The sequence below is a fragment of the Callorhinus ursinus genome, unplaced genomic scaffold, assembly GCF_003265705.2.
Source record: "Callorhinus ursinus isolate GAN/ISIS: 27379988/994484 unplaced genomic scaffold, GSC_fseal_2.0 scaffold105, whole genome shotgun sequence".
In the NCBI taxonomy this organism is placed as follows: Eukaryota; Metazoa; Chordata; class Mammalia; order Carnivora; family Otariidae; genus Callorhinus; species Callorhinus ursinus.
The window spans coordinates 1,555,779-1,563,541 of NW_027397167.1; positions in this window are offsets into that span (position 1 = coordinate 1,555,779).

Genomic DNA, 7,763 nt, shown 5'->3' on the forward strand with positions numbered 1-7,763 from the left:
ATATATATACTACTTCTTGTTTATCAAATCATCTGTATGTATGAGTATATATATATATATATATACTCAGCCATCAAAAAAGGATGAAATCTTACCATTTACATTGACATGGATGGAACTAGAGGGTATTATGCTGAGCAAAATAAGTCAATCAAAGAAAGATAATTTTCACATGGTTTCACTCATATGTGGAATTTAAGAAACAAGACAGAGGATCATAGAGGAAGGGAGGGAAAAATAAAATAAGACAAAATCAGAGAGGGAAACAAGCCATAAGAGCCTCTTAACTGTAGGAATCAACCTGAGGGCTGCTGGAGGGGAGGTAGGGGTGTTTGGGTAGCTGAGTGATGGGCGTTAAAGAGGGCAAGTGATGTGATGAGTTCTGGGTGTTCTATGCAACTGATGATGTTCTGTACTCTACATCTGAAACTAATGATATACAGTATGGTAACTAAATGAATTTAAATAAAATAAGTTTAAAAATAAAAATAAAGATCAGTTTATAAATATAATGGGTTCTAGGAACATGATGACTTACCATGCCCAGGTAATGGTCCCACTGAAAGTCCTGTAGCTTTGATGGCAACACAACAGGACTTTTGTATCATGCAGTACCTCATAAGCACTCTGTATGCCACGTCTTGTGCCCACTAAAGAATGTGGGGATCATTCTATAAAATTATATGCACTAAAACTTTTTTTAAATTTTTTCATGCTTTATGAGGCCCCTTCATCTGAGCTGTAGAGGAGAGTCACCTCCCACACCTATAGGACATCTTGGGTCTCCTCTTCTCCCCATCACTTCCCTCCTGCTGTGCATCTCTCTGTTATTATACATTGGACTTTTTTTTGAACCCAAAGCGTTATAAAGAATTACCATAATCATAAAGAATTATTAAAAAGTCAGCTACCAACTTCAGATTATAGTTTTTCTGAATTTATAACTTTTCAGAGCTATGTTCACAGATTAACACAAGACTGGTAAGTCGAATAACAAAGTTGGTCATTTTCCTAACCAGTCAGGTGACTGTTTTGTCAAGTGAATTACCTAAATAAGCTAATGATTCTAACATGTTAAAAAGGCCTTGAATAAATGAAACAGGGAAGAGAGTGATATGTGGGCCTGGTTGGGAGCAGGTAATAAAATAGCTGTGTTAGCAGGAAGAAAGAACTTCACAAATTTAGAGTGGTGATTTCAACTCTTAGTGTCCACAAGGGCAGAGAAATTGGGAACACTGGGATTTATTAAACCTGTCTACTCTTCAAGCATGGACTCCTCCATGCAGGTTCACTGGATGCTACTGGGGATTTGTTATATAAGAAAAAGGGAACAATGGAGGTGGTCTGAATATATATAGAACACATTCTACAAATGTACAAGTTATACATATTGATTTATATGGAATATTCTCTTTATCCCTTGATTCTGTAACTGTATGTATGCAAAAGTACCCAAATCATCCTATTGATAAATTCCCTTGCTAATTGACTCAGACTAGTCTGATTATTCTCTGATATTGCTTGGCTGATTGCAGGGACTCAATTTCAATTTATTTACTTTATCATTATTTTAAAAAATCTAGCCTCGTGATGTCATATTTGCTTCTACAAAAGCTTTAAAAACATGGTCATATGCACACAATCTAACAAAATTAGGAGTTTGTGATACCTGATTAATTTTCCTCTAGTTTTAAAACTTGAAGTATAAATCAATAGATGCTGACATCTTCCTTTCAGATCCAAAAATAAACAAATAAATGAAATAAAATAGTTCACCCAATTAGCTCCTTAAATTAATAACAAAATACCTATTAATCAATGCACCTATGTCATTTTTTTCACTGAGACAATGGGTTCTTTCTTATCATACATTAAATTTTTAATAAAAAGAAAAAAAGTCAAAATACTTTTGCCCTATGTTCCATAGATCTAAGGAGAGAAATAAAAATAAAAGGAAAAGATAAAGCACGATTCTATTCCAGGTTGTATGGGACTCATTATGCCTCATTTGTTTTTAAGACACAGAAAAATTCTTGGAAACAGGGGAATGGCCCATCAATATTTATGTTTATAGAACAACAGTGGATTGAGTCCCCAGTTTTACATATATGAAAGAATAAGTCATTTTTATATCAAGGGACAAATTCTCCTGGTCCTCATTTATTGTCTAGACCCTATGGGAGATTGAACAGTTTGATATGATACATGCCTACAGCACACCTCAGTGTATAAACTAATGACCCCTGTGGGCTTAGAGGTTCCCCAGAGCTTGGGGCTTTGATGAATCCAGACCACCATTTTAATCCCTCCTAGAGTTTCTCCTCAGGAGAGCTGCATCATTCTGTCATTGCCCTCTGCACAAATATTGTAGTCCATTGCATTCATAGAGGTATGGGCCAAGCAGAGGACAGGTGCCTTCATTTCCTCCCATATCTGGAATTGCACCTGGCTACAGCACCTATGTGAACCCATAGTCAGGGAGAAGACATTGCATAATCCCATGGGGGTCCTCCAGCTAGAGCTGCACCTTCTGACTTCTGACTTTTAGTGGTACCTGGTGCATACAAGTAAAAATGGTGAGTAGATTTCTGGATTTAGGAGTTCAACTCATAAATCTGTACTTCTCTTTTGGTTTGTTAAAAAAAACTGTATGAAATGAATCAAAGGAACAGAAAAATAGGAAATGAGGAGCATTGTCCTTGCTGTTGGAAAGTTTATGGATTATGACCAACATACCAAGATAAAAGCTGCACACATACATCACAACCCATGTTATTTAATTATAAAAGAGCAATAAATCTACAAAAGCAAAATCACTCTAAAGGATTACAAGTGAGTGCGTGGGTGTCTCAGTCAGTTAATTGTCTGCCTTCCACTCAGGTCATGATCCCAGAATCCCAGAATTGAGTCACATCAGACTCCCTGCTTCTCCCTCTGCCCTTCACCCTGCTTGTGCTCTCTTTTACTTGTTCTCTTTCTCTCTCAAATAAATAAGTAAAATATCTTAAAAAAAATAAAAGATAACAAGTAAAAGTGCTAATGGCACAAAATATGAAGAAACACAACATGTGAGTTCCTTTTTTTTTTAATGTTGGAATTGGTGTTAATAAGGAATACAGATTTGTCAGGCAGACATGAGGAAATGAGATCTGAGATGTGGGTTTCATTTTGGAAAAAGAAAAAAAAAATTGAAAAGGGTGTTCTCAGCTTCCTGGAGGGAGATGGGGCAATGTTAGCCTTTGCCCAGAGATCTAGGCTTGCCCCACCCCATCCTCAAAACATCCATCGCATTCCCTATCATCAGCCATTGTGACCACACTTCTTGTGAGCTTAAAACTCTTTAATCTTTAGATGAAAAATACTTGGAAAATAAACTAAAATCTTTGATCATATGACCATCTGCCCTCCAGTGACTGAAAAATTGTACATTTCTTTGACTTGTGGTTTGAGTGTGGGTATTTCTGCAGTAGAATAGTGCATTTAGATGCAATGGCATTCCCAGTGTTTGACCAACACCTACAGGGAAAAATGTATTTTATCTTTTGGTACATAGTCAGGACACACGCTCTCAAATACACAAGCTAAACAATTCTTTTACAAAGTAAGAGTCTTCATTCGTGCAGGCAAGCTACTCTTCTCTCTCTAATTCCACATAGAATCGTGTCTGAAAAACCAAGTCATCAGTCCTTGTGTTAATTTCCTGACCTTTCCATGAGTCACTACCCACATGTGTTGGGAGAGGTCAGGTCTTTCTAGTTTGATAGGCCTTTCAGTTTCTCTAGCTTTGAGCAATGGAGAAGAAATGCTTCCCCAAGGTAGGGCAAACTAGAAATGCCACATTAAGCAGTTCATTGTTTATTCTTTGAGCTACTATACTGGGTCCATGTATAAAAGATAAAATGATGGATGTTTGCCCAGTCTCTCCCTCACCAAGAGAGTAGTGACAAATTCGCATGACATTCAGTAAAATTTGCTCTGTGCAGGAACAGGTGCACAATTTGGTTGAGTATGAAGATATTCACCGTGGCTCTAGGGGTATTTATAAAGTATAACCTGTGTGTGGGGACATTATTAATGCTGAACTAGTGTGCTGAGAAGGATCTCTACACAAAGAAAAAAATTATTATATTCTTTCCAAAGTTTGAATTTAAGAGAAGAAAATATGTGTCCCTTCCCCAGAATCATTCAGAAAATGACTGTATTCCATATTCCCCATGGGAGACCGGTTTCTTCCATGGAGAGAGGCCTGTGCTAGCAGCAGGACTCATGCACACTCCCTCTCAGAGCCCCAGAGGCAGGACAAGCAGTAACTCCTGTCATTCCAAAGACAAGACAAGAGGGAGCTTCTTGGTTAAGAGCTGGCAAGATGAGATATAACAACATTAACTGTGTCTTTGGGTTTTCGCAAATCTTCATGTGGAGTCATTCTTACCTCCACACAGAAGTTGTGAAAACAATTCAGAAGGAGATTGGAACTTACATTATCCTGAAAGATAAACTCATGCCCTTTCACTGCATTTGGATTATTTTCAGTTCCTCTTTCTTACTTTTATTTCACAGGATTCATAATTATAGGGCCATGAAATTGAGCAGCAGTTTTGATGTAAAACACTGACATTATTATGGTGATTGAAAATGTGTTTTCAGTGTTATTTGCCTCCCTATCTTCTGACTTTCTTGTTACATTTATGCCCTTTTTGTTCACTAATTAATGGAACAATGATTCCTGTAAAGGAGGAATATCAAAGTTAAAAAGACATATTAACAAATTCAGAAAAAAATTATTCATAGGGGAATTTCCTAAATATTATACTGTATCTGTATATATATATATATATATATCCTTTTTAATTTCATAATACATGATTATTGATTATATTTAATAAAGAAGGGATCATGTAAAATTAGTCTTTAAAATCCATCACATTCTCTAGAAGTAATTTTTTAACAGTTCAATGTATACTTCCAGATATTGTTTCTATTTTAATATAAATATAATATATAGAACAGTATTTTTTAAGATTTATTTACTTATTTTGGAAAAAGAGAGAGAGTGCATGAATGGGGGGGAGGGATATAGAGACTGGGGAAGCAGACTCCCAGCTTAGCAGGGAACCCTGCTGAAGGGCTTTATCCTAGGACCTTGAGATCATGACCAGAGCTAAAACCAAGGGTCAGAAGCTTAACCGACTGAGCCATCCAGGCAGTCCAGAGAAGCATTTGATTCTTAGAGAGTTTGTCACCAAAAAAATGGTATCAAGCTACATATAATCTCATTATATATTATATTTCACTTTCCACTTGTTTGCAATTGATATGGCTTTTGAAAAAAATTGCAGATGAAGTCATGTACATGTATTTATTTCTAACTTTAAACATATATATTTTTTCTGAATATTATCCATTTCAACCAAAGCTACAATGAAAATTCTTGATTTTTATTTACATACTGTGGGTTAATAAACACAGGATAGTTTCCTAGATACACATTGATGAGTAAAAAAAACATGTAATTTTGAATTTTATAGAAGATAGGTGTTTCTATTGTTAAAATGACATGTAAAATGTCAAGATAAATGTATACATTTTATTATGTTATTTTAATCACCATACATTACATCATTAGTTTTTGATGTAGTGTTCCATGATTCATTGTTTGCCAGTGCTCCATTCAGTATGTGCCCTCTTTAATACCCATCACTAGGCTAACACATCCTCCACCCGCCTCCACTCAAGAATCCTCAGTTTGTTTCTCAGAGTCCACAGTATCTCATGGTTGGTCTCCCCCTCCGATTTCCCCCTCTTCATTTTTCCCAACCTACTATCTTCTTCTTCTTCTTCTTTTTTTTTAACATATAATGTATTATTAGTTTCCGAGGTACAGGTCTGTGATTCAACAGTCTTACACAATTCATAGCGCTCACCATAGCACATACCCTACCAATGTCAATCACCCCGCCACCTCATCCCTCCCACCCCCTACCAATCCAGCAACACTCAGTTTGTTTCCTGAGATTAAGAATTCCTCATATCAGTGAGGTCATATAATACATGTCTTTCCCTGATTGATTATTTTGCTCAGCATAACACCCTCCATTTCCATCCATGTCATTGCAAATGGCAAAATCTAATTCTGTTTAATGGCTGCATAATATTCCATTGTATATATATACCATTTTTTCTTTATCCATTCATCTGTCGATGGACATCTTGGCTCTTTTGGCAGTTTGGCTATTGTGGACATTGCTGCTATATACATCAGGGTGCACGTACCCTTTCAGATCCCTACATTTGTATCTTTGGTGTAAATACCCAGTAGTGCGATTGCTGGGTCATATGGTAGCTCTAATTTCAACTTTTTGAGGAACCTCCATACAGTTTTCCAGAGTGGCTGCACCAGCTTGCATTCCCACCAACAGTGTAGGAGGGTTCCCCTTTCCCCACATCCCCACCAACATCTGTCATTTCCTGACTTGTTCATTTTAGCCATTCTGATTGGTGTGAGGTGGTATCTCATTGAGGCTTTGATTTGGATTTCCCTGATTTCGAGCGATGTTGAGCACTTTTTCATGTGTCTGTTGGCCATTTGGATGTCTTCTTTGGAAAAATGTCTGTTCATGTCTTCTGCCCATTTCTTGTTTGGATCATTTGTTCTTGGGTGTTGAGTTTGATAAGTTCTTTATAGATTTTTGATACTAGCCCTTTATCTGATATGTCATTTGCAAATATCTTCTCCCATTGTCTTTTGGTTTTGTTGACTGTTTCTTTTGCTGTGCAAAAGCTTTTTATCTTGATGAAGTCCCAAGAGTTCATTTGTGCCCTTGCTTCCCTTGCCTTTGGCGATGTTTCTAGGAAGAAGTCGCTGTGGCTGAGGTCAAAGAGGTTGCTGCCTGTGTTCTCCTTTAGGATTTTGATGGACTCCTGTCTCACATTTACGTCTTTCAACCATTTTGAGTCTACTTTTGAGTGTGGTGTAAGGAAATGGTCCAGTTTCATTCTGCATGTGGCTGTCCAATTTTCCCAACACCATTTGTTGAAGAGACTGTCTTTATTCCATTGGACATTCTTTCCTGCTTTGTCAAAGATTAGTTGACCATAGAGGTGAGGGTCCATTTCTGTGCTCTCTATTCTGTTCCATTGATCTGTGTCACTATCATACTGTCCATTTCTGGATTGTCTATTTTGTTCCATGTTTTCTGTGCCAGTACCATACTGTCTTGATGATGACAGCTTTGTAATAGAGCTTGAAGTCCGAAATTGTGATGCAACCAGCTTTGCTTTTCTTTTTCAACATTCCTCTGGCTATTCGGGGTTTTTTCTGTTTCCATACAAATTTTAGGATTATTTGTTCCATATCTTTGAAAAAAGTGGATGGTATTTTGATACGGATTGCATTGAATGTGTGGATTGCTCTAGGTAGCATTGACATCTTCACAATATTTTTCTTTCAATCCATGAGCATGGAATGTTTTTTCCATTTCCTTGTGTCTTCCTCAATTTATTTCATGAGTATTTTATAGTTTTCTGAGTACAGATTCTTTGCCTCTTTGGTTAGATTTATTCCTAGGTATCTTATGGTTTTGGGTGCAATTGTAAATGGGATCGACTCCTTAATTTCTCTTTCTTATGTCTTGTTGGTGTATAGGAATGCCACTGATTTCTGTGCATTGATTTTATATCCTGCCATTTTACTGAATTCCTGTATGAGTTCTAGGAGTTTTGGGGAGGAGTTTTTTGGGTTTTCCACATAAAGTATCTTATCA